Raw genomic sequence first — 27,719 nt, 5'->3', positions numbered from 1 at the left:
TGAGAGTACTTTCCACACACTTGGATGAGCCTCATGCATCAAGGAACCAGCAGAGGAACCCAGGTGTGTGGGATCTGAGGCTGAGATCTCCAAGCCTGCTCAGTTTGGGACTGGGCCTTCCAGTAGCAGTTACAGCCACCAACTGCTGTGTAACCCCATCAACGGACAGGATCCAGAGACTATAACACCAAGCTCCCAGAAGAGAACAAAGTAGAGTCTCCTAACCCCCGTGCCTGACTGTCCTCACCAGGGCCCGATAGCTGAAGACCTCCGGGACCCAGCCAAAGCCACACTGAGACCACTCTCCACACGCTTGGATGAGCCTCATGCATGAAGAAACTGGCAGAGGAACCCAGTTGTGTGGGACCCAGGGCTGAGAGTTCCTGCTCGGTTCGGGACTGGGCCTTCCAGTAGCTAAACAGCTACACCTACCAACTGCTGTGTAACCCCATCAATGGCCAGGATCCAGAGACAATAAAACCAAGCTCCCGGTATTGTGCGACTTCTTATTCTCTAGTTCTCACTCACAGAGAACCCGGGAGGCTAATGAGAGTATCATACCAGCAGATATGCCTGAATAGGAACACCTGTAAAGTTTAGTTGTGTTTTCAGGCTACCGAGAATATCCCACCCACAAGGAAGAGCCTAGCAAGCTATCCATGGTGTATTCGATATGCCAAATACAGTAAATACAATGGGTCTCATTCCCCTGACTCTGAATATGGCAGGGTTGAGAAGGATGTGGAAGGAGAGACTGATAAAATCTACAGGCCGAACTAGGCTCCCAAAACAAAGAAAGACAAAAATGACTGTCTGTACTTTCAATGCATGTATTCTGGCATCTGATGCATCCATCAAAGACCTATGGTACAAGCATGAAAGATTAAGTATGATATCATTGGTCTGACCGAGACGAGAAGGCATCAATTACCTCACGCTGTTTTCACACTGAAGAAGAACTGTTCCTTGGAACATGCAACAAAAGAGGCTTCGGTAGTGTTGGTGTCCTTGTCAACACGAACTTAGACATGGGCATTGATTCATTCAAATGCCTAACAACCCAAATCAGATGATTACACTTGAATAGATGAGGCTTACTGCTGGCAGTTTCTACCTTCATTGTCTATGCACCACCATCCAATTACGGTGAAAGAAAAATTGAGAAGTTTACATGGAGCTGCAGAAGTTTTATAAAGAAGATCACACCTTCTACAAGATCATTGTCAGTGATTTTAATGCCAAGATAGAACCGAGAAGATCAGCCAAAGAACTCCACATCGGGACCCATGGCCTGGAATGGAACGAACAGTGTGTTAGACTGTCTGAGTTCATCATGTCAACCAAGATCACCCATGGTCACTCACAGTTACAGAAGGCCAAATCTAAACGTTGAACATGGGAGTCTCCCTGTGGAAGGTTCCAAAACAAAATAGACTACATCATATTCAATCGACGGTTTTGCCTGACCGATGTTGCTGTTGTCCCAAAATTCCAAACAGGATCGGATCACCGTCTCCTTCATGCAAAATTCTACTTCACAGAGTGGGGAGAAAAAAATGCAAAGTTTAAGAAGAGCACTCCCAGAATGACCACCAACTGGAAGCTCTTTGGTTCTGTTGCAGCAACATGGGAAGATGCCGCTATTGACAACATTGAAGAGGAATATGATCAACTGGTTCAGCATCTCCATGATTGTGTGAAGAACGCCAAGAGAGAGATTACCACAAAAAATCACCTGTCTTCGAAAACTCTTGAGATTATTCGCCAACGTGGTTTGGTGCATGCCTCAGGAAACCACAAGCAAACGTCCTAGCTCACAAAGCAGTGCAGAGAAGCGATCAAGGAAGACCTCAAAGAGAGAAGAGCAGCAGTGCTGGTAGATGCGACAGAAGCCGGGAAAAGCATTCATAATGCCCACCTGTCCTTCACCAACTACAAGATCAAGATGACTGGCCTGCGACGTCCTGATGGATCTATCACATCTTCAGGAAGGGTAATTGAGAAGATTATTCATGACTTCCACTCAAATCTCTTTAATAGCTATGTACACTTGCCCACATACCAAATTCTGCAGGATGGATATGACATTCCCAACAGTCTCCCTTCCAAATTCCAACACGGCATTTTGTCGGTAGAGAAATAAACAGCACCTGGCTCAGATAATATCAGACCTAAACACCTGAAGAAACTACCATCAATAATCATCAATATAACAGCTCTTCACATGCTACCTGTCTGAATGCAAGGTTCTGTCCCAATGGAAAACCAGCAGGACTGTACTACTATGCAAGAAGGGAGACACCCATGACATTGGCAACTATCGCCCAATCTGCCTATTGTCTATCATCTACAAGCTGTTCACTTGAGTCATCCTTAATAGGATTGGCAGAACACTATATGAAGTACAACCATGAGAGCAAGCCGGGTTTGAAAAGGATTCAGCACCATCGACCATATCCACATGATAACCAAGCTCATTGAGGTTTCTTGGGAGTTCAAGATGCCACCCTGTCTAATGTTCATTGATTTAAAGAAGGCCTTTGATTCTGTTGAGATGGGAGCGGTCATCAAAGCCCTAGCCCATCAGGGTGTTCAAACTCAATGCATCAGGCTCCTCCATGAGCTGTATTATGGATTCACTACCAGGATCTCACTATTCTACAAAGAAGCGATCATCCATGTCAATAGAGGGGTTTGGCAGGGTGATATCATTTCACCGAAACTCTTCAGTGCCACCCTCGAGAACGTCATGCAACGACTGGAATGGGAAGAAATGGGAGTGAAGATAGATGGTCGGGTCGACAACTACGCCACCTCCGCTTTGCTGATGACATCGTTCTAATAACAACAAACCAGCCAAGCAGCACAAATGCTGAACGACTTCAACCGTGAGTGTGGAATGGTCGATTACAGCTGAATCTCACAAAGACAATATTCATGAGAAACAGTCTTGTTCCTGATGTTCCATTCACTCTAAATGGAATGACCATCTCCGAATGCAACAGTTACATTGAACCTAGTTCGAGATGTCAACATGACGAATGACCTGGAACCTGAGTTGTGCAGGAGGAAGAGAGTGGCTTGGAACGCCTTCAAGAGCATTGAAGAAATAACTAAGAGAATGAAGAACCTCCAGTTCCAAGCACATCTCTTTGATTCTGCTGTTCTTCTTCCATTAACATATGCCTCAGAGACCTGGGCCCTACGAAAACAAAATGAGAATGCTATTCGGGTCCTCAAAGAGGAATCGAAAGAGCTATGCTTGGAGTATCATGCTTCACTCAAATGAGAGAAATAGTCCGGAGTTCTGACCTTTGTCAATGCTCAGGAATCAGGGATGCTGTCTCGTTTGCTAAGGCATCGAAAATCTGATGGGCTGGACATGTAATGAGATTTAGAGACGACATCTGGACTAGAGCCATTACTGAGTGGATTCTGTGGGATGTCAAAAAATTGCATGGCTGCCCACCTACAAGATGATCAGACTTCTTCGTCAAGACCCTGAACAATCTCTTTGAGGCTCTTCTTGTTCCTAGAACGAGCAGATGCCATTCGGCTACACTAGCACCAACAGGGATGAATGGAGATGTTACTGGCGCCTGCTCAAGCAAATCGATGAGTAATGGGATATCAAGTGATCAAGGTAGAGGATATACATCTTACCTTATGTTTGTTTCTGTTTACATTGGGTTCAACATGATTTAATAATGAACATAGTATATTGTATTATTTTATAAGTATATTATGAAGATCAGTCAAACCTATTTTATTGTACATGTATTTATTTTATAATTACAAACCAAAAAGCAATTTCATAATTTATATGGTCAAATAATAATAACAATTATGTAATTATTATATTATGAATTTTTGTCATTTTATAAAATCATAGACCATAAAAATGAAAACAAGTTCCACATAATTTGACTACCTGCTGTTCAATCAAGCAAAAGACCATTATAAAAATTTCTTAAAGTACTTTCACAATTACATTGTTCACTATCATCTTAAAATTCTGAAAATGTTTTAGAAATGATTTAAAACATGCCCTTTGTATTATTATTTTAATTTACCATAAAATGCATCGATATTTTAATGGTGTTAGTTAGCAATAGATGGTTAAGCAAACTTAACATCTACAATATACTATAAGCATAAATATGGGATTATTTATTTAATCTCATTTTTCTCTTGATTATGTATTTACACAGACACATACATCCATACACACAGAGTCCTTTGCAAGTAAGATGAGAACCTTTATTTTATAGTTTAAATTTTCTTTAAGATATTTATCATTTTGATACTTTCCTTTTTCTGTACATTGTTTATTGATGTCATTTGAATAATGTTCGATCAAATAGTTCATCTTTTGCTATTGATTTGTATAAATTTATTTTCATTAACCACTTGCGTATTACATTATGGAAAATCATTTCAAACCATTTCCAATTGTGTTTTGAGACTGTGTAAGTATTTATTATCTCTATCCTCCTTTTATTAAGAGAAATACTGAAAATTGACTCATTGATCTTTTGATTTTCTTTCAATCTTAATGTTCAACTCATTCATCTAAAATACTAATGCTAAAAAAATGCAGTCAGACTTGTTACTTCTCTTTCCATCATACTTCCCTGTAAATTCTGTCAGAACATGCTATTATCCCAATCAGTTCCCACCACCTCCACTGCTAACAATTCACTGTGTGTCACCATCATCTCCTGCCTGGATTATTGCAATATCTTTGTGACTGATCTCCTGGCTTCCACCTTTGCCCCCATTCTATTTTCCACACAGTTGCTAGAGTGATTCTATTAAAATGTCAAGTCAGATCAGCTCAAACAAAAGTTTCCCCTGTAAAAGCAATCCTTAAAATGACCTACTAGATGTTACACTATCTATAAACTTCCACACTTATATTCCATTATGCAACTCTACCATAATCTTTCTAAATATCATCACCTACTTTGTTCTTTAATCGAAGGGAGTATTCCTCCATCCCTACTCCAGATTTTCCTCCGACCTTCTCCAATAAAGTGCACAAGAAGAATTTATCATATATGGCACCATAACCCTTGAGAAAGCCATGCTAAGTGTATAAGCATAATGAACAAAGTGAAATCAGTTCAGCTTTAAAAAAAAATAAAATACTATTTTATTCACACATTAATACATCTTAAGGAAGTAGAGAGATAGAGTAGGTGGGTAGGCACTTATGCTACATTTGGTCAAATCTGATTCGATCTTCTGCACCCTATGTGGTCCACAAAGCTGTATGAGAAGTAATCCCCTAGAACAGAGCCAGGAGAAAGCTCCGATCAAAGTCAAGTGTAGCACAAAAATGAAAATTAAGAAAAAAATTAAATTAATCAAATTTATGGGAGGAGTAAGATAACTGGTGTTTTCTGAGCAGAAATGAAGATTTGCTGCTCAATTGGTAAAAGATTAAGTTAGAAATCATTCTATATCTGATAAGAAGAAGTGTGCTAAAAATTACTATAGCATTTTGCACATTTCAAAATTTCAAAATATTTTTGGATATTTTAAACATTTCAAATTTATTAAAAATAAATTTCAGTTTACTTTCTCAAATTAAAAAATAGAAAGAAGTAGTTTTTGGCTGGAGTGATAGCACAGCAGATAGGGCATTTGCCTTGCATGCGGCCTACCCTGCCAACCCAGGTTCAATTCCTCCGCCCCTCTTGGAGAGCCTGGCAAGCTACTGAGAGTATCTTGCCCGCACTGCAAAGCCAGGCAAGCTACCCGTGACGTATTCGATATGCCAAACACAGTAACAAGTGTCACAATGGAGACATTGCTGGGCCCTCTAGAGCAAATGGATGAACAACGGGAGAACAATGATAGTGATAGTTGGAGTACTAATTAATTACAAATAGATATTATTTTATCTAGTGTGCTATAGAAAATTATTATATTTGAATTTGAAGAAATGGAAGTTAATTTAAGGATGTTATTAAATTTATTAAAATTTATCTGAGAAAGTTGTTTTATGAATATAATAGTAAGTGATTGATGGGAAAATTCATAAAAAAGAAATTTTCCATTTATGTAATACAAATTTTCAAAATATTTACTTTTATTTTAGACTGAGCTGTTACATGGAAAATTAGAATGAAGCTTAAAATCAGCCATTGAAAGTTAAATAGAATTTAAACATATAAATCATCTTTTAAATTCAAACATATTTTTAAAATATGGAGTAATAAGCATTTTGTTGTTGTTTATGACCAAAAACATAATTGCAATCATGACCAAAAAAAGTTGTAATTTTGGGCTTGATGAGGATAGTTCTCTTTTTTGATTATTGTTCTAAATACTTGCTATAGTTGAAATTACTCTATTTTTTCTTTCTCAGGCATGCGTTTCATAACTACATTAAGGTTGTGTTTTTAAATAAACGGAATTAAATAAAAGTTGAGTGGCAGAAATTTTCTAGAACAGGAAATCATATGTAAATTAACTGTCAAATTGGTGATGAATTCAAAGATCTACTGAGCACAATTTGACAATACTCTCTAGTTTATAATATGTGATAATATGATCTGATATATGTACATATGTATCTATATATCCATAATTTTCTACTAAACAGCAGCAATATGTGGGGTTAGTAGCATGAAAGCTTTTCACTATAATAATTGTTCAGTAAATATTAATATAAAATGTAAGGCAATTTAATGTAAGATATGCAACTTTTCATAAGTAAATAATTCCAGTGTTTATCAAAAACTTTTGTAACCCACCACAACTTATCTGCTCAGTGCCATTTCATAATTGCCTTAGCAATTAATATATTTTAACAGTTCTCTTTCTAAATTAATTTTATTAAAACTCCCGAGTAACAAAGGTATTTATAGTTGTTTTTTGACATACAGTGTTTCATCTTCGATTCTTCCACCAGTGCCAAATTTTCTCCACCATTATATTCAGGTCTCCTCTCCTATCCTAACCCAACCAGCCACCCCCAACCAGCTTCAGCCTGCCATCTCGACAGGAACCTTTCTAATTTGATTATTAAAGTTTAGATCTGTTTCACTATTTCAATGTTGTTGATTCTGTGGTTTGGATATTTAATTCTACTATTCCTTAATATCACCAATTTAAGTGAATCCTCTTCACCTCTGACCCCATTTCTTCCCATCTATCTCTTCTCCCCTTGCCCTTCACTCCATTTCTTTCTTTCTTCGTATACACTGGGGCCAAGGGTGAGCTAGACATCCCCTCTTTAAACGACGACAGTTTTTTAATCATCATTTGGGGTGTTAGAGACAACAATAAAGCTATGTATCCTGAAGACTGTACCATAGCCCAATTTTTAAAAGAATATGCAGTATGATATGACCCACCTACTTATAGACACATATATCTTCATTTTGTCTAAAGAAATGTTTGTGAATTCTAACTCATGCGTCTGAAGAAAGTAAAGTTTTACAGATTTATGGGAAATTATGAGGGGCCATTAAAAGAATGCATAGCTCATTCAAAGGAAGGATTTATTATGCAGAAGTTTTGTTTGTTTTGGACCACATGTGCTATAGTGGTATTCAGGGCTTTCTCCTGGCTCTGTGCCCCTGGCATTCCTTAAAGCAATGTATAAGTAGCCAGGGATCAACTATGGGTCACGTACCTATAAGTAAAATGCCCTCTTCATAATACTATCTCTCCAAGCTCTACAAATAAAATTATATGTGTGTGTGTGTGAATATTACTTTTTCTCAAATTGATGGAAGCAGTGAAATCTTTTTCATAAGCTTAGTTAATAACTAGGTAAACTTAGTATATTTCTCTATTTGAAAGTATGGGGGATGAAAGAGGAATATAAATTTGGTGAAAATATGAGAAATCATTATGATTTTCATGATGTAGTCTGTGATTAAAAGCCAATAGGTAGGAGATTGTCCTCATGAGTATATATTTGAAATTAGAAGATTGGATTTTAGCATGAGTAAAATATTAAGAAAAAGATAGAGATTCAGTTTAGTTTTTTATGCATAAATACAAATATAAAAGTATAAATACAAATATAAAATTGTAAAACACTACAACAAGAAAGTAACTAAGTAATTCCTATCCCTGACGGTGAATTGAATTACTTGATGTCCATACACAATAGGTACTATACATTTATTATACATTTTATTTACTATTTACATGGGATTTGAGTAATTTGATTAGAGGGAAGGTACAAAAGCATCCTCAAAACATGCTTAAAGGAATACTTTCACAGACATACTAACAGTCTTTATGTTGATATAATATATATATCATGAAAAAAACTTTCAGAATATGAAATGTAGTGACTTACCAGCTGCATATTCTTTCTCATATATCTTTCAATCTTTTTTCAGAAGCTTCATGATTTATATACTAATAAACCTTATTAACAATAGATATAATATTTGATTCAAATTCTAGTTCATGTAATCATATAATGAGGCTTTGAATGAAGAGAAAAGTATATGAGTTTTACAGAAAGGAAATGAAATTAGAAATATCACCTTGTGAATAGTGATGCAGAATAAATCAACCAAAAATAAATGCTTAAATTTTTAGTTTGTTCATTTGCCATTTTAAAGATAGAATGAATTAACTAGAATTTAAAGGTTGATTCAACAAGAGGAAGCACCTAAGATGTCCAGGAAGATAGAGTGGATAGTAAGGCCATCCACGTGACTGACCCAAGTTTGATGACTGATACCACTTATGGTCCCCTGATCCTTGTAGAAGTGATTCCTGAGTTCATAACCAGGAGTAAACCTTGAGTACCACCAGGTATGACCAAAAAAAGCAAAATCTACAAAATAATTGCACATGCATAAGATTAAAATAAATGTGTTTCAGAAATTAATAGATTCTCTTTAGCTATTGAACAGTGACTGGGTATTTATAAGTATGTGTGTGTATGTGTTTGTGTGTGTGTGTGTGTTTGCATGTATAGTGTGGTTAGTATCTCCATGAATTAGAGGTTGGTGAATTTTTCATTTTATTCAAAGTATATAATATTTAATAATTTTGTCTTATTAAAAAACAAAAGACAATTTTTTGTTGATGTCTAACTTTGGTCTCTGAGAATATGGCACAAGACAATTATTTTTTGACATTTAAAAATACTAAGTACAGTGTCTATTTTCACTGAAAAGAATAAACCTTCAAGAAAGCTGTCTAACATTCAAAGTGAAGTCATTTTTAGATTAAAACTAAAGATGTTTTAAAATTATAAATTGGAGGTTTAAATATATGGCCTCAATTTAACCGATTACCCTCTCAAGATTGACACCACTTTCATCTTTGTATGCTCATTTGATTAGAATCAGCTTGCTAAATTTCTTACTTTAAAGCTGCTTTTGTTATTAAAACAAAAAGCATATAGATCAATTATCTAAGTCTGCCATGTATTCTAGAAAAGAGAAGAGTAGTATGCATATTTGCTGGCCATAATTTAATTCATTATTAGAACACTTTGTAATGGATCTATTATATAATTCATAATATTTCACAATATGAGGAGCTGCTTATGATAGAAGAATTCAGTGAAGGAAGAACAAATATAATAATATCTGAGCCAGAGGCAAGATTTAGGAAGGAAAAGAAAAAATAGAATTAGCCTTTAGGGATTGGTAGAAATATTAAAATATGTAAGAAAATGTAATGAAAGAAAGGACTAGCATCCATAGAATGCATGTGACTGGGCATTAATGTAAGTTTAGAGAGGTTCTGTCTAAGATCTGACATTATACCTAAGTGTATATTTAAGTATATCCTTCTGGTATCCCTAATCTCCCAAATAGTACAGTTTCACTTTGTTTTCTCATCTGTACCTCTAGCTTTCCTCTCACCATTTATAATTTTTGAAATAATATCTGTGATTGCTCCTTTTTAGCTCCTTTTATATTCTACAGCCATTAACTTTGAGATGAATCCTGTGATGAGATTGATTTGATATAATTAATTATTTACAATTTGCTAAATTTGATAGCTTCATTCTCATTGTAGGTTATCAGTAGAACCCGACAGTATTAATACTCAATTTTTAGAAAATATGCTTTTTTGTTAATGCATGCATCCAGACAGCTGGAGAGATAGCACAGCAGTAGGGCGTTTGCCTTGCAAGCCAGGTTCAGTGTCTCCACCCCTCTTGGAGAGCCCGTAAACTAACGACAGTATCTTACCCGCATGGCAAGACCTGGCAAGCTACCAGTGAAGTATTCAATATGCCAAACGCAGTAACAACAAGTCTCACAATGAAGATGTTACTGGGCCTACTCAAGCAAATTGATGAATAACTGGAGGACAGTGCTACAGTAAATGCATGAACATTTATTTTCTTGGTTCACACTTAATATTGTTCATTTTACTGACATAAAATCTTCACATTTGGTTTCCTTTTTCACTGTAATACTGTTCATTAAGCTCTAAATATTTGACAGTATCCTTGGAAGTGTGTAAGATTAAAACGTATTCTCAACTTCTCAATTGGCTCAAACTCCAGTTGTGTTGTTGCAAATAAAATACTTCTAGAAATATTATAGGAGCTATGTAACATTGAAGTGAATGAGAATAGACAGTCTTTGGTGAAAGCACAAATGATATTTTCTTCTTTTAGAAATAATTTGGTAAAATATTTGAAAATTTGCATTGATGATGAGGAATATTTCAGATGTTATTTGTTTAACTTCTTACCTTGATCATTTATCCACTTAATATTCTATTGATGGAATATAAAACCCGGCCTGTTCATCTACCAAGAAGTCAAGGGGAAGCTTGGGGGTCAATGAAGAGATGGACTTAGAATTAACCTAAGAACACTGGAAATAACGTGTTAGGAACTTTAAAGATAACCTGTGATGTATGGTAACTGTACATAAAAATCATAAGAATTAGACCATCTTCCAGCAGGGAAATAACCCAGCTCCACATATTTATGAAAAGAACATAGTGCTACTGAATCTTCTCTTGTAGGTTAGTTGGAGCTGACAAAATTGGTGCCTTTTAGGATGGGGCGGGGGTGTGAGAAGATTCTGCTTTCTACCTAAAGGCAAAGCAGCAGGAAACCACACCCCATGCCCTCCAACATACAGAAAACCCCGGGCTTCACAACATAACCTCGTAAAACTGTCAACTCAGCAAATAATTCCAGCTCTGTACCTGCTGGAGCAGTAAACTGCCCAAATGTTAGTACTCCCAGCTCATTAGGATCACAAAGTTCAATAGAAAACCACCAAGCTCAAAGAGCTTAACCTATACCACAGAAGGTTCATTCAGCCCAGTAATTTCTCAGACAATGGCTTTTATAACACTACTCAGAGATATCTTATCACAAATAGACTTTCATAGATCTACATTTTGATAATTCTAATTACTTTCATATTGCACTGAACAATATAAAGTATATTCATTTGTGCCTATATGGGTACATGCAGGGGTAGGAAACTGGGAACACTTGTAAAGTGAGGTCATACTGTTGGTAGGATTTATTTTGGAACATTTAATTACTGAAATATTGTGAACATTAATGTCAGTTTTATGACAAGCTGATAAGTCAGTGTTATAAAAATGAAACAAAAGAGTTAAAGAAAATGCTCTCCCATGGGGAACCAATGTTGACAAATCAATGATATAAATGTTCCTCATATGTACCACTGAAGAACATAAAGTAAATTTTTGAAATAACATCTTAGAACTTGAGGTTGGGGAAATTATACAGAGGGTAAGTTTCTTGCCTTGCATGCAGCCAACCTAAATTCAATCCCCGAATCTCATATGGTCCCTTGAGTATTGCCAGGAGTGATACTGAATGTAGCGTCAGGTATAACTCCTGAAAACTGCCGGGGTATGAACCCTACTAGCCCCGCCACAAAAAAAATCTTATACGTTAATTTCTTGTAAACATGAACCCTAAACTATAGTAATACCAAAGATTACAATTCACTTAAATTTATTTTCTCATTATCTACATGAGAAAATAACACTACTTTTTATACAAAAGAAATCAGAAACTAAATGTTATTGGTATACCTGTACTGGGAACGTGTCTATTTCTCACTATAGTTGATTCAAATGTGAAATGTTCTTGATACTCATTAATTCATTTGATACTTTGAGTCTGAAACTTTTTATACCAAGATATTATAGAATTTACTTATGTCTTACTGGTTGCACTGATGTCAAATTAAAAAACAAAAGAAAACAAAAGCCTGAGCCGTGATTATTTTAACTATAGTGGAGATCTTTGTTTTGGTAAGTTATATGGAGAAAAGATAATTTACCACATTAAGCTCATAAAAAGAGGAACAACGTAGCTACAACAATCTATTTCATGACATCTGAAATTTATTTTGATATATTAGTCATAATAATAAAAATTATAATTATAGGCAAACTGATGAAAAACATGCATAGGTTTTAATAATACCCTTCAGTTTTTAAAAACTTCTATTATTTCTCAATAACTTTACATAGCTAAGAAATAAAGATACAAATCAAAATTGTATGTCATTACATAAAGCATTTAAATAAATTTTAATTTTAATAAATACTTTAACATGAAAAAAGTGAGCCTTTATATTAGTAGATATTTAATTGTTTGTAATGATAAAGCTTAATCAGCAAAAGGACTTTGAAATCACAGTTGCAATAAATGTAGTCATCTATCAAATTTTTACAGCCAATTATTGCTAAATTCTTTTAATAGCATATTATGAAATACACAAAAGTTAGAAATGAACAAGATATGTCCCAAATCATTAAACTATGCTTGCTTTATTTCAAGGACAAATACACAAACATGATAAAAACAAAAATTTATTAATGAAGCTCATTTAAAGAGATTCAAAATATCGATTGCTGCTCTAAGAAATAAAGTTTATATAAAAGTTTATTTTTTATTTTTTTATGTAGGAGTACTGCTATTTATTCAGCCACTGATTAGACAACTGAATCGTTCATGAACTCCACCTTACTTTTTTTTTACTTTTTTAAAATTTTATTTATTGGATCACCGTGAGAACAGTTACAAAGATTTTACAAAACAGTAAGTCTTGGTCATACAATGAAATACCCATACCTTCACCAGTGCCCATTCTCCACCCCCAACAACCCCAGTGTACCCCCATCCCACACTCTCCCCCTACCTGTGGGGCAGATGATTTCCATATTACTCTCTCTCTCTCTACTTTGATCACATTCAATATTTTGACACCAGACCTACCATTATTACTTGCGATTTTACCCCAACACTCAGATCCACTGAAAAGGCAACAGTAGACGATTTGTTTTCTATTGCTGGCTATGAATAACACATGATGTTGCGTGGCTGCAGGAGTGGCCGCAGGATTTTGAAATTGTGAAATTTTAACACTAAAATCTGGAGGGATTTCTGCAAAAACCTGCTGGGTTCCGAGATTTGCTCCTGAGTCTCTGGGATCATGGCCGTTAAGCAGCTTGATCAGGAGCCAGAAAGGTCATTCAGGGTCGATGACTTGGGGTCTCGTTGGGGTGGGGAGGGGCTCCACCCCCATCCTGTGAGGCCCAAAATGTCTCGTCACTGTGGGCCCAAACCTGACTGTTTAATGGCCTCTGGAGAATGATGGCCACCAAGCTGCCAGGTGGAAGCAGGCAAAGGGACGACACCCTTTCCTCCCTGGGTGGCCTAGCAACAGTAACCTACTGCGAGGTCTGGATGCATTTTTCCAAAAGCCGCTGGGTTTCGAGATTTGTTTCTGAGTCTCTGGGATCATGGCCATTAAGCACTTCAATCAGGAACCAGAGAGACCATGCCTCCAATTATATAGCTGAGCCGAAGGTGGTTTGTGGGTGTGTTTCCCACATACCTAACTTTTGGCTGTTTACTTTCTTGGTAAATTTTGTCACAAGTTTTTGGGGTCTGACCAAATGCACAGCAGTAATTTTGAGATATCTGGAAGTCTGAAGGCGCCATCAGGCTGCTGATGCACTCACCTCACAGGTACAGGTTGACCTGCTGGTGGCACCATACCCCCTTGAATTGTATTTCTTAAAATATAAAATTTCAATGTAAATATCCATTCTTAACTAGATGAATAAATGCTTTTCCAAAGCATTTTATAGCTGTTAAGTGGATATAACATAGCATTTGATATGACACTTGCAAATAAATAAGAGTAATGGGTATTCTGAGTGGTAGTGCATGGGACTTAATAATCTCTGTAAAATTAAAATAGTTGATTATCTTCCTCTTACAGGTGGAAAAACCAAAAACACCCTTAAGTGTGTTCTACACAAAGTTGGTAAAACACTTCCCCTTACCACTGCCCATCCAGGTTGAAACGAGGCAATACATACAGTTCTCTCAGCTCCACTAGAAACATATTCAGTATGCCTTCTAAACCAAAGTTAAAATAATAAAAATATTTAAATGCGTTTGTCTTAACATTGGTTAAAGGTCAAGTTGACTGAATCTTAAAATAACCAATAGAGAGATTGCAATCTGGCTTACTCTAATATCATTCCTGGTGGGGTTTGGGAATAATATGGGGCATCATAAGATGCCTGCAAGGCAAGTACTCTGTTTACTTGTACTATCGCTCAGGGTCCCATTACAATATTTAAAATTAAAATTATTATAATAATAAAATTATAATTATCAAAATTAGAAAGTTGGAAAGATGATGTAAAGATAATATGCATATTCAATATATATATACATAACTTGGGTAATGCATATTGGTATTAAAAATTAAGAATAATACTCTTTAATCTATTATTTTTGCTCACTATTGACGTATGTACTATAAACTCAGCATAGGTATTTGATGACTTGTGACTAATGTTGTGAAGTAGTTTTCTTCCTGCAACCTCAAATATCACTTTTATATGTTAAAATGATGATTAAAAATTACACAATTGTGGTGATATTTTAAGAGATAATCTATACTATGCAATATTAGTTTGGTTTTATTCTCAGTTGTCATACTTCATCAGATAAAATTTTATTCTTGGAAGCATATACCAATCTATAGATTCATTAGTCATTCATAAAACATATTTCAAAAAATGTATTAATTTTAAAATATTCTAAATTCTGATTTGTTTTATAATCACATTAATTGATAATCATTTAATAATTTGTAGTAGGATTTCAGTGTTAAACATTTAAACATTGCACAGCTTTTCTTTTTGTACTCATCTAAAAACACTAATTGAGAGTTCCAGGCAGAATAAGTGATTAATGCAATTTTCAACAAAGCTAATTGTATTTTCCTTTCAATTTATAGACTATATGATTTTAATAATCTCTGTATGGTAGTGAATTTTTCTGCTGTTTTCACTTAGATGTACAGCTTATCATAAAATTGAAGTTAAAATTTTAACTTTAAGATTTTTTAACTTTATGTTTTTTAATTGTTTAAAGTAATAATAATAAATAAGTATATATTATGTAAAGTGATTTCAATACTTCTTTCCACTTCTAGGACAAGGGAAATTTCAAAATTAAAATAAAGGCGGGGGAAGAAGAACATGGAGGAAGACGAGGAAGAGGAAAAGGAGGAGGAGAAGGAGGGGGAGGAGGAAGATGGATAAAGGGAAGAAGGAGAAGAAAAAAGAGAAGAAGAAGGAGGAGAAGGAGAGGAGGAGAAGGAGAATAGAAGGAGAAGGAGATGTGAGGGGAAGAGGAAGACGAAGGAGGAAGAGGAAGATAAAAAAGAAAAAGAGGAAACAAGGATGTGGAGGTAGAGGAAGAGAAAGAAGAGGAAGCATAGGAGGAAGAAAAGAAAAAAAGGACAAAGGAGAAAGTAGAAAGTAAGAGAAAGAGAAGAAATATATTAATATTTGAAAGTTACTTGTTTGTAAATTCAAAGGGATCAGATTGAGTTATGGTGATGCACAACACTCTTAATTTCTAGCCTTGATACTTCAAATAAGCAAGATATGTTAATATTTTTATAAGGATTAATTTTCTAACTGGAATTTTTTCTCAAACCTAAAACAATGTGCTTGTTGGAAAATATGTTAGATAGCCCTTCAATGTACTGTTTCATATTTCAAATCTTTTTTTTTAATTTCAATAAATGAATATTTATATTTCTGTAAGGATTTTGGTGAAGCTACACTTCTTTACTACACCAATCATTCTAAATTATATTTTTGTGGAAAACTAAGTTACTTTCTGTTTAAGTAAATGGATTGTGATGGAGATACATTAGCACATTCATACTCTACATTATTTTAGAGGTATTAAAATTAATAATTAATATTAGTCCTACATGTACAGTTATGTTTATTATTTTATCTGTCTATATTTGACATAGTAAAGATAAACTAATAACATAAAGGCCATTTCTTTTTAATTCAAGCCTAGAAAATATTTTTGTGCAATTATGCTACTCTTTCTTCAAGACTCATTTCAAATGATATTTACTGAAGGGAGCTGTGGAATTGCTTAATTTTTATTACTTAAAAAGGCTAGAATATTTTCTATTATTCTTAACTATAATGCAAAAGGTAATTTATATGCCAATTTTGGTAGGTGCATGTCTTCTTAATTTCATGGTACATGAGTATTTACACCGAGACTGAGAATATATTTGTTTCCTATAATTATTAAAATATCCCTTGGCATCTAATTCTTTGATAAATAAATTTAGCAATAATCTTATTGATGTGAAAATGGTATTCTTTAAAGCTACCTTTGGTCCAGAAAAGGATAAATGAAGATATAGACTTAAATATATTTTAGTATTTACTGCTTTCCACTTAATTTTTTATTGTATGAAGTTTGGAGGTTAGTGAAAGAAAATATTCTGAATGCGAAGATTCAGTGAAGCATATATAACATTTTTTGACATACATAGTATGATATTATGTTCATTATTTTATATTTAAGGACTTTTTATTAACTTTTTATTCTCAAATCAGAATCTATAATTTGGAGTATGAGATTTCAAAGGCAAAATATGTTCTGAAGCAGCTCGTTATTAGATAGTTACCCAAAAATTATTGAAAGTAAAGAGTATGACATTAAAACTTGGAAAGCTGCATTTTCTATTATCAAGGTCTATTTAAATAACTCACTCCACAAATAAAATAGGGAGCAGCCAACTGAATATCAGCTCACCATTCTGAGACCGCCAATTCCAAAATGAGGCAGAGCAGACATAATATGATTATGAGAACGCAGAGCATTCGGGACATACTGCTGAACCCCACATAAATTGCCAGCCAAAGGGAAATGTTGCTGGATGCCCTGCTAACAGAGATTTGTAACAACCAAGCATTTTGATAAGAGTTCTATGATGAGGTGGATCCCATGTCTAAAATTTAGGCATTCAGAGTTGCAAATTCTGCCAACACTTTAGCTCATTATCTGTAAACAAGTCTTCAATAATTGCACGTTAATATTTTTAGGCATTTAGTACATTAAAGCATTTTCACTGTTAAGATACTTTTGTTTTTAAAAATGGCTTGACATTGCATTTTATTTAGATAAAACTGAAATGATAAAAAAAAGTTTCCTATATTGTGATATAATACAAGATTGCAAGAGGATATCCAGTGGAATTAATTTTAATGTTTGTGTTAGTACTTAAATAACTGATTTTTTTATTCCAGGATTTATAAAAGTGTATACAAATGTATGATTTTTGTAAGCCACAGAAAAGAGATTACATTTATTCCACAAAAACTTACAATTGTATTTTTTTAGAAATTCTTTATTTTAAAGAACAATATTTTATTAAATCCAAGACCAGGGGATTAGCCAATATTGATAGGCATTCTAGCTGGATCCTTTAATGTAGAGTCTTTGTTAGATGTGTTGCATGGACCCTGAATGTTTGCTATTGCACAGCAGGCATTCTGGGCACACACCTCCACTCCCCAGCCTCCAGACTCCAAAGTCCCATCTCTGAGCCACATATCTGCATCATGCACCCCCATCTTCTGTAGTCAGTCATGGGGAACTGTGTCAGTTAAGGCCATAATCTAAGTTTAATCAGATACACTGTGGTGACCTTGAATCTTGTGCTTTCAGACCCAGTCATCCCTAGGACTCTGTTGCATTAGCCTCCATACTTTGGAAAACCTCTTTTGTATTTCTCTATGTCCCTCATGCTCTTCTCCTCACTGCCAGCCATAGTGAACCACGCCAGTTAAGGTCATCTGTGAATCCAATCTAGTGCATTCCTAGGGGACATGCTGACAACCTTAACTGCAGTGTGTGTTAGCATTCTTGTGACTACTTCCAAGCCACATACTCTAAGGACTGGTGGGGAACTACAGGGTCTTTATTCTGTCACAGAATACTTTATATAAGTCCTGGTAACTAAATGGAATTCCAGAGGTACAGTAGCAGCCTTCCCACCAAAACACTGTAAAGGTAGCAATGAGTAACAGTATAGTGCAGTAACAGTACGGTAGTCGCTTATTATAAATAATAAATCAAAAATATAAAACTCAACTATTATAACCCACAAAACTCTAAAGTCATTGGGTAAAACAGAAAATTCATCTGCGCTGTCAAATAGGGACAAGAGTCCAGTCGATTCATTATGCTTAGAGAAATTCTCAAACCTTGTCCAGGAGGACATCAAATCAACACTCTATATAATGACAGTAGATATTAAGGTGAAATTGAAAGAACTAAAGTGTACAATGGCAAGTTATAGTAATAGAATTCTGAATGGGGAAAATCATATCAATATAACAAAGGAGGAAAAAAATATAAGCCAGTAACAATAGTGAAGTAGCAAAAGAAAAGAGAATTACGATAATAGAATAATGTAAAATACTTAATAGCATTAATGGATAGACTAATCTCTGAATTTTAGGAATACAAAAAGGAGAGAAAAAAACAGATATGGGGAGAATGGCTACTGAAAGAAATAATATCTGTGAGCTTTCCCTCTGGAGGGAAGCCTCATCACAGTTCTAAAAACTGACAGCATGAGATTCAGACTACAGCAACTCAACTCAGACATGTATCTTTCAAGGAGGAAGCTAGAAGTTAAGAGGGAATGGGAAAACATTGGTGGAGGGAAGTTGACATTATTGGCAGGATTGATGCTGGAACATTGTATGCCTGAAACTGAATTATAAATATCACTTTAAATAATAGTGCCTTAACTTAAAATATTAATATGAGATATAAGTATAATTTACTTATGCAATCCCTATGTCTCATGCAACATGATTTTTAATGTATAAGAGCTCAAAGGCTAAAATATAATATGTTGGATAACACTGGGTTGTCCTTGCTGCTCCCACAGGAAGTTTAAGGTTCATTGAGCCACTCTCACAACTGAGGCAGACCAAATCCCATCAGGCACTAATAATTTTATATTGTCTTCTCTTTCCTTTATGTCATTTGTATGGTTTATTTAGCAATTTTTTTTTGTATAGACACATGAAGACAGTTGATGCTATTCTATAACATTGGAGCTAATTGACTCCAAAATAATATTTACACCCAGGCATCCATATTTAATTGACTTAAGCCTCAAGTTGCCCTTAGTTCCTAGCACTCCAAGAACAGGGTCCTGTCGAGGAACTGGATGGACACAGGGCAAGCTGTGAGCTATCCTGGAATCAAAATGGGCCAGATCAACCACTATCACACTTAACTATAAGTTAAGCGCATGGTCAGAGAAAAACTCTGTCATGGACCAAAAAGAGGTAACTGAATAAGAACCTTCTGGGATTAGGAAAGATTAATTTATCTGAGGACTGTGGTCTGGAATATGTTGTGAGATGTCCCCAGGAAGCACCAAGCTTTAAGCTTAATATATCTTTTACTGTGCTCATACAAAATGACATTGATAGAAATATTATAAGAAGTAAATTTACTTTAACTGTTTAAATAGACTAATAGCTGCTGAGCAAAAGAGAAAGCAATCCACCCTGGATGGAATCCCACCCTTGAGTGGAATCTCCTAGTAATCGTGAGTAATCTCTTTAGATGAGATATTGTCCTTGAATTAATCTCCTGGAGGATATGCCTTTACTTCTCTTTGTTTTTATAATAATGTTCAACCCCACCTTTGTATCCCCACCTTACGTGACTCCTATATAACTATGCTGTAAGGGGTAAAAAACAGAAATATTCTGGCAGAGACTTGCAGGCTGGCAGGAGAGGTGGGCTGGACTCTGGGAAGGAGATGCTGAGAAGTTGATGCTGAGAGGGAAATGAAGGCTAGATGCTGAAGACTAGACCCTGAGCACTAGATGCTGAGATGAGAAGGTCAATGATGAGACGCTGAAGACAAAGAAGATAATTGAGACTTTGGAAACTTTGAGGTCTGCGAGGAGACTAGGATGATGGAACGCTGATGAACGGGACTATGGCCAAAACGATGACTAAGACTGCACCGTAAAGGGAGAGATCAGACAATGCTGGAGAGGAGGGAAAAATAAACTGACTGCTGAACAGCATGAAGCCAGGTTCCTGTTCCTCCAACCATCACCCATCCTTTGCCTATCCTCCATCCTGGGAAGGAGGCTCTCAACCACTGCCTCGAGTGCTTTGTGTCCAGTCAGTTCGGGCCCACTCTTTTTCTTATTATTATTTGAATCTTACAATAATACCATTAGTCCCTTAAGTAAAAAGAAAATACAAAAAAAAAAATTAGTCAAAGAATTTAGTAGAAGATAAGTTGATGCATAAGCATTACATCAGCACATATAAGTTGAGGCATAACTTGAGGCAAATTTAATTCCACCGACAGAAGAAAGCAAATAAAATTAAACAAGACATCATTGATTGGGCAGTGACATAACTAATGCCAAATAGTAAAAAAAATCCCCTTAAGTTTGTGTAAATTTTAACATCTCTTAAGAAAATCAATCCTAATTTGGTCAACTAACCAAGCTAATGTTTTTGTATAAAATAGTTAATGGGACATTACCTGGCACATTAATATTAGGTATGTGAAAAATGACTAAAATTTTCAGCATATTGTACTACCAAAATATAAAAAAGGGGGGGCTAGCTAATCTAGTGTATCACTGTATTACTGTCATCCCATTATTCATCAATTTGCTTGAGCGGGCACTAGTAATATCTGCATTCGCCCTAGCCTCGAGATTTTAAGCAGCCTCTCCTTACTCATCCCTTACCAATGCTGCCATATTGGAGGCTCTTTCAGAGTTAGGGGAATGAGAAACATCATTGCTACAGGTTTTGGCATATCAAATACAGCACAGGGCCTTGCTAGGTTCTGTCATGTGGGCAGGATACTCTTGGTAGCTGGCTGGTTTCTTTGAGACAGAGAATTAGACTATAAGAGAGGTGGTCACATGCTTCTGGGAGCTTTGTTTTATAATCTGTGGAACTTGGCTGTTGACAAAATTTCATGGTGCTGGGGACGATTGGTGGGTGTAACTGCCTAACTACTAGAAAATGGGGAATCTGGGTGGAGGAGGCCCAGTCCTGATTCGAGCAGGCTTGGAGATCTCAACCCCGGGACCCACGCAACTGGGTTCCTCTATGTTTTTTATTGTAAATATAGGATTATGATGCTGCGCAAAATAACCCAAAGGTATCACAAAATAAGATGGTCTCATTTTTTCTGTAGTTTATGGAGGAAAAAAATCAAATTATGGATAATATCAACTGATAATAAACCTTAGTATTATATTATAGACCTTAGAGAACCAGGATGCAAGGGATAGGGGCAGTAAGGTAAATGAATAAGCTGACTAGACCTGTAAAAAGAGTATAGGTAGAGGTTCTGTAGTACGTGTGCAGTGGCTTAGGGAGGAACCATAATGCACTAAACTTACAAGTGTCAATCAACAAATAGAGGGGATAGAGGAGAGGAACTGAGATCACATTGGCAGAGTGACAGAGGTGGTAGGTGATGGGCACTTCAGTGATGGTGGTGTGTAATAACTTTGTACACCGATGATATAAATTTTATTTTTTATTAAAACACTATTACTTAAAATATAATAAAACAGAATTAATTAGAAATATTTAGTGTTTTTATCACTGTGTCACTGTCATCCTGTTGTTCATCGATTTCCTCGAGCAGGCACCAGTAATGTCTCCTTCGTCCTGATGTAGGCAGGTAGATAGGGAAAGGCTCTCTGCAATGAAACAAAGTCTCATAGAAGAATTCTAGGACCGACCCACCCTATGGACACAGAGAATAAAGACTTGATAAGACCATCCCCAGACCCTGAAAATATGGGCCTCCTCCCCATGAAATTCCTTCTTTCCGAAAACCCCCCTTTCAATCCGGTTGACTCCAGCAACCCAGCCCAAAGGAGATTCCAGGACATTCCAAGTCAGATGATTCTAGAACCCCTTTTCAATCCGGTTGACTCCAGCGACCCAGCCCCAAGGAGATTCCAGGACATTCCAAGTCAGATGATTCTCGAACCCCCTTTCAATCCGTTTGACTCCAGCAACTCAGCCACAAGGAGATTCCAGAACATTCTGAGTCAGAAGGATCTATAAGAACCAGCTCGAGAGCCCACTTGGCGCTCTCTCCACCCTCGGAGAAGCCCGCGTTCCCTCTGGACGCGTTACTCTCTCTCTCTCTTACTCTCCATTCCCCCGCTTATCTGCTTATCCCTTTCTCTCCCTCTCCAAAAGCCTCCAAATAAAACCTGTTACTTCACTGCTCGTCTACTCCTGAAATTCTTTTCTGCGAGCGAGACAAGAACCCCAGAAACCTCGGGTAAGGCTTGGGACTGGTCTCTCCTTTCCTGCGAAGAGCAAATTCTCGCCCCAGCTTGAGTCTGTGGCTCCCCAAGCAATCGGGTGGCGGGGATTAACTCCCGTGCCGAGAAGATCAAGCGGACTTCAGGTGTGGCTTGACGGCCACCTTGTGGGGCTGGCAGGGCTTAGGCCCGTGCCGAGTAGGTGCTCACTGGAGACTTTACTGGTCCTAGCCTACCCAGGGTTCCGGGTGGCAGAGGAGGGTGGGGAGAAAGTGGCCGTCTTTCTTCTCCCCATTTCACATAAGTCACCCGTGGGGCCCACCGACATCAGTCCTAGCCCTGAGATTTTATTATTTTTATTATTTTTAATTTTTATTAGTGAAACATCATGAGGTACAGTTGTAGACTTACAAATTATTGTGCTTGGTTTTCAGTTATACCATGATTGAATACCTATCCCTCCACCAGCGCCCGTTCTACATCACCACTGATCCCAGTATCCCTCCAAATCCCCCCCCCCCCACCATCCCACCCTGCCTCTGTGGCAGGGCAATCCCTTTTGTTCTCTCTCTCCTTTTGCATGTTGTGGTTTGCAAAAGAAGCATTGAGTGGCAATCATGTTTGGTCTATAGTCTCCTTTCAGCATGCTTCTCCCATCCTAGGAGGATTCTCCCAACACCCTTTATTTGGTGCTCCCTTCTCTATCTTAGCTGCCTTTTCCCCTAGCATGTGTGGCTGGCCTCCAAGCCATAGAGCAAAATTCCTGGTACTAATCTCGGCAACTCTTGGGTGTTAGTTTCCTATTTTGTTACTTTATGTTCCAGAGATGAATGTAATCTTTCTATGTCTATCCCTCTCTTTCTGACTTATTTTGCTTAACATACTACTTTCCATGTACTACCACTTGTATGTAAATTTCATGACTTCATCTTTTCTAACAGCTACATAGGACTTCATTGTGTAAATGTACCAAAGTTTCTTTAACAAGTTATCTGTTCTTGGGCACTCAGGTTTTTTCCAGATTTTGGCTATTGTAAAGAGTGCTGCAATTAACAAACAAGTGCAGATGTCATTTCGACTATACTTTTTTGCCTCTCTGGGATATATTCCCTGGAGTGGTATTGCTGGGTCAAATGGGAGCTCAATTTCTAATTTTTTGAGAAGTGTCCATACTGTTTTAGAAAAATAGCCCCGAGATTTTAGAAAGTGCCATATTTGAGGCTCTTTCAGGGTCAGGAGAATGAGACCCATCATTGTTACTGGTTTTTTGCAAATTGAATATGCCAGGGGGAGTTTGCCAGATTCTACCCTGTGGGCAGGATACTTTTGGTAGCCTTCCAGGTTCTTCAGAGTAAGAACTAGATAATATTATGTTGCGCAGCCTTGGGGCTGGGAGGGAAACTCAACCTACCCTCCTCCAAGGGGCCCCGGTGAGGGCAACCAGGCAAGAGGCAGGAGACTCTGCATTTTTTATGTGTAATATTTTCAATTTCTTTCACGATGGTTCCATAATAATTTTTATCTTTATAATGAAATGCAAGTTTGTACATAGAAGAATTTCAGTCACCTATTTTTTCAGAAACAAGTTTACCTCATGAATATACCAATTAAACTTCTTATGCTATATGTGACATAAAGGTAAGCATATTTTAAAATCTCTCTGGCTCTTAGAAGAAAAAATAACATTGTTCTCTGATTTTGTCTAACAAGAAAAATTTCCTTTATTTTATAGGATGAACTAAGTACTTTGTCACTTTCTATAAGTTGCTCTTTTACATCTTCCTTGGGACAGTCATCTGGCAATGTCCTGTTAAATCATTTATGCATACACTGTGAGAGACCACACTTTGGTTCATGGTATTTACCAATTATGCAATAATGAAGCATGTTAATAGCAATATTGTTCTGTGTCATGACTGATTTTTCTTTGTTTCTCTATTGATAGAAGTAAAGTTACTTCTTGGGAAATTACCATTTTCATGTATATCTACTCCACCCTCAGAACACAGTTTTGTGATTTAAAAGAACTTCAATAGCAAAGGAAAAGATTAGAACCATAAAAAAAGTAACCTTCAGCTATTCTCCATTTTCTTTTCAAATTTCTAATTTTCTTATAAAAATGAGGTTTGATAGAATAAAGTTATGTGAAAAATAGAGACTTTACTCTAATTTTCACATTGTGTAATGGAGTAAAAATTTCTATAGAAATCAAGTTAATAGTGATATTTAAAAATAAAATGTGTTATAGTGACACTTTCTTAAACTATGTAACCATTGAAGATATGGCAAGCTTTATCATCTCCTAATGCCATGTAACCAGAATGAAATACATTTAAAATAAACATAAAGAACAAATATCACTTATGTGTTTGAGATGAAAGAAATACTTAAAATGTATCTTATTAATTTTGGTACTCAAAAAGTGCATTTCCCAGGGTCTAAGTAAGTAAGTAAGTAAAGGCTCTCCCGTTGATCATCGATTTGCTCGAGCGGGCCCAGTAACATCTCCATTGGAGACTTTGTTGTTACTGTGTTTGGCATACCGAATACTTCACGGGGAGCTTGCCAGGCTCTGCCGTGTGGGCGAGATACTCTCGGTAGCTTGCCAGGCTCTCCGAGAGGGGTGGAGGAATTGAACTCGGGTTGGCCATGTTGGCTGCGTGCAAGGCAAACGCTCTACCACTGTGCTATGATTCCAAAATAATGTGATTCAATATGTCAATTTTTAAAAAGAATGAGGAGGAATAAATCAGAATCTGAGTATTATTATTAGAAGTATGCAAAGATTTTTTCTGGATAAATATGTAAAATATAGAATTTAACTCAAATTATTAGCAATTATTAGTGATAAAATATGCACAATAAAATTATCATCATACTGGTACCTACTTGACTTTTAACAGATAAAATGTTATCAAATCTGTCAGTCAAGATAAAAAAATCCAACTACATTTAAAATATCCTAACAACATCCTTCTTTTCTTCCTCCCTCTCTCCCCTCCCTGCCCTCCACTCCCCTCTTCTCCCCTCCCCTTCTGTTCTCTTCCCTTCACTTTCCCCCACTTCCCTTCTCTTCTGCTTCCCCCCACACCCTCTCCCTTAACTTCCTCATTCACTCCCATTCCCTTTCCCTTTCCTCCTCTCCCCTTCCCTCCTCTCCCATTCCCCTTACCTCCCTTCTTCCATTTATCCTGTCTTTTCTTTGGGGGGTAGGGGGGATGGGACCCAAGTGATGGTACCCAGGATTACTTTTGGTTCTTTGCTCAGGATTTTCACAAGGTGTTACTCAGGGGAACCTATGTAGGGCCAAGTGTCAAATCCACAACACTCACATGCAAAGTAAGTATTTTATTTGCTTTACAATCTTTCTAGAACTCCATTCTTTTTCTTTTCTTTTCCCTAAGGTTATCAATAGTGTTAAAGTAAAGCAAATTTCAGGGTTTCATTTAGGTTTGTGGCTAGTTCTAAGCTTAGTGTTAGGTATAGGCTTAGGCATTCTTGAAATTTTAGAATTATGATTTAAAGGTTTGGGTAAGCAATAGTTAGGTTTAGTGATCATGATTGGGATTTTTTTGGTTGTTGTTATTTGGGAATTTTGGTAATTTTTTTTGTAAATTTGAGATTATGAAATTTTACTTTTTACAAAATTCTCCAAACATCCCAAATATAAATACATTCTTCTCAAACACTCATGAAACATATTACAGGATGTATTCTGAGCTGGGATAAAATCTTAGTGCCAATAAAGTCATGAATATAAAAATAATATTACATTTCTTTCATTGCCACAGAATCCTGAAGTTAGAAATTGACAATAAAACAAAGCCAATATACATAGCGTAGAATGTTGGTAAGTCTATATATTCAAACCACAGAGTCACAGCATGGAATCATAAGGTTCCCAAGCCATACTTTAAAAAATGTGCCTGTTAAGGAGACAGGCTGGAGAGTGAGAAAGAACCTGGGTTGCTGTTGGAAGGAGGTTGACATTGCTAGTGTGAATGGTCCTGGAACATGATATGTCTATAAATAATTTATAAATTATTATCTTCATAAAAGTAAAACCTTATAGGAAAACAGAGAAAGTAATAGATATTTGACATAAAACAATGTTAAACAATAATTTGATCAAAAAGGGGATAAAAGATAAATAAAAGAATTGTGAAAAATATTCATGAGTGAACTCACAACCCATCAGAACCTATGGGACTCAACAAAAGCAGAATTTACTGAAAGTTCATAGCAATTGAAGCTGTCATCAGAAAAGAAAAAGGAAAGTTATCAGACAAATATCCTAACCTCATTACTTCAGAAATTGAAAGACATCAAAAATCCATGCTAAAGTAAGTACAAGGAACATAATAATAAACATTTGAACAGAACATTTAATATAAATATCAAGAAAACAATGCAAAGTGTAAATGAATCCTAGAGTCATTTTAAACTAGAATAAACAAGATTGACAAACTCTCAGATGCATGAGGGTAATATAGATAGTACACAAATAAATAGATCAGAGATGAAAAAGGAGAAATTACAATATAATGTAAAAATAACACATGATATTAAGTTACTACTATTAAACACTTTATGCTAATAAGCAGAGGACCTAGATACGATAGATGAATACATAGGATTATACTATCTCTTGAGACTGAATCAGAAAGAACAAGAAAACTTCAACAAAGTAATCATGAGCAACAAATTTGAAAAGTTCAGATAAAATAAAATCACTATTGAGTTTTAACAACAATTCAAATAAGAGTTACTATGTATACTACTAATTATCTTCCAAAATATTAAAGAAACAAGATCAATCCTGACAGCTTATATTGACATTTACCTTAATCTTAAAAGAAGACAGGCAGAAGGAGTGCTTTTCCAGCACCAGCAGTTTCTTAGGACAGAAGAAGCCACATGGACCCTGGGCGAATTTTTAGGAGGAAACTCCATGGGATTCAAACACATGGACCTCTGCTAGACCCTACCCAGAGGTTAGAAAAACCAAGGGCATGGATTTTCCAGTAGACATACTCTAACACGACTACCAGTTATACTGC

Source organism: Sorex fumeus, unplaced genomic scaffold, assembly GCF_029834395.1.
Source record: "Sorex fumeus unplaced genomic scaffold, SorFum_2.1 ptg000115l, whole genome shotgun sequence".
In the NCBI taxonomy this organism is placed as follows: domain Eukaryota; kingdom Metazoa; phylum Chordata; class Mammalia; order Eulipotyphla; family Soricidae; genus Sorex; species Sorex fumeus.
The sequence above is the reverse complement of the archived record's forward strand: the minus strand, read 5'-3'. Positions refer to the sequence as shown.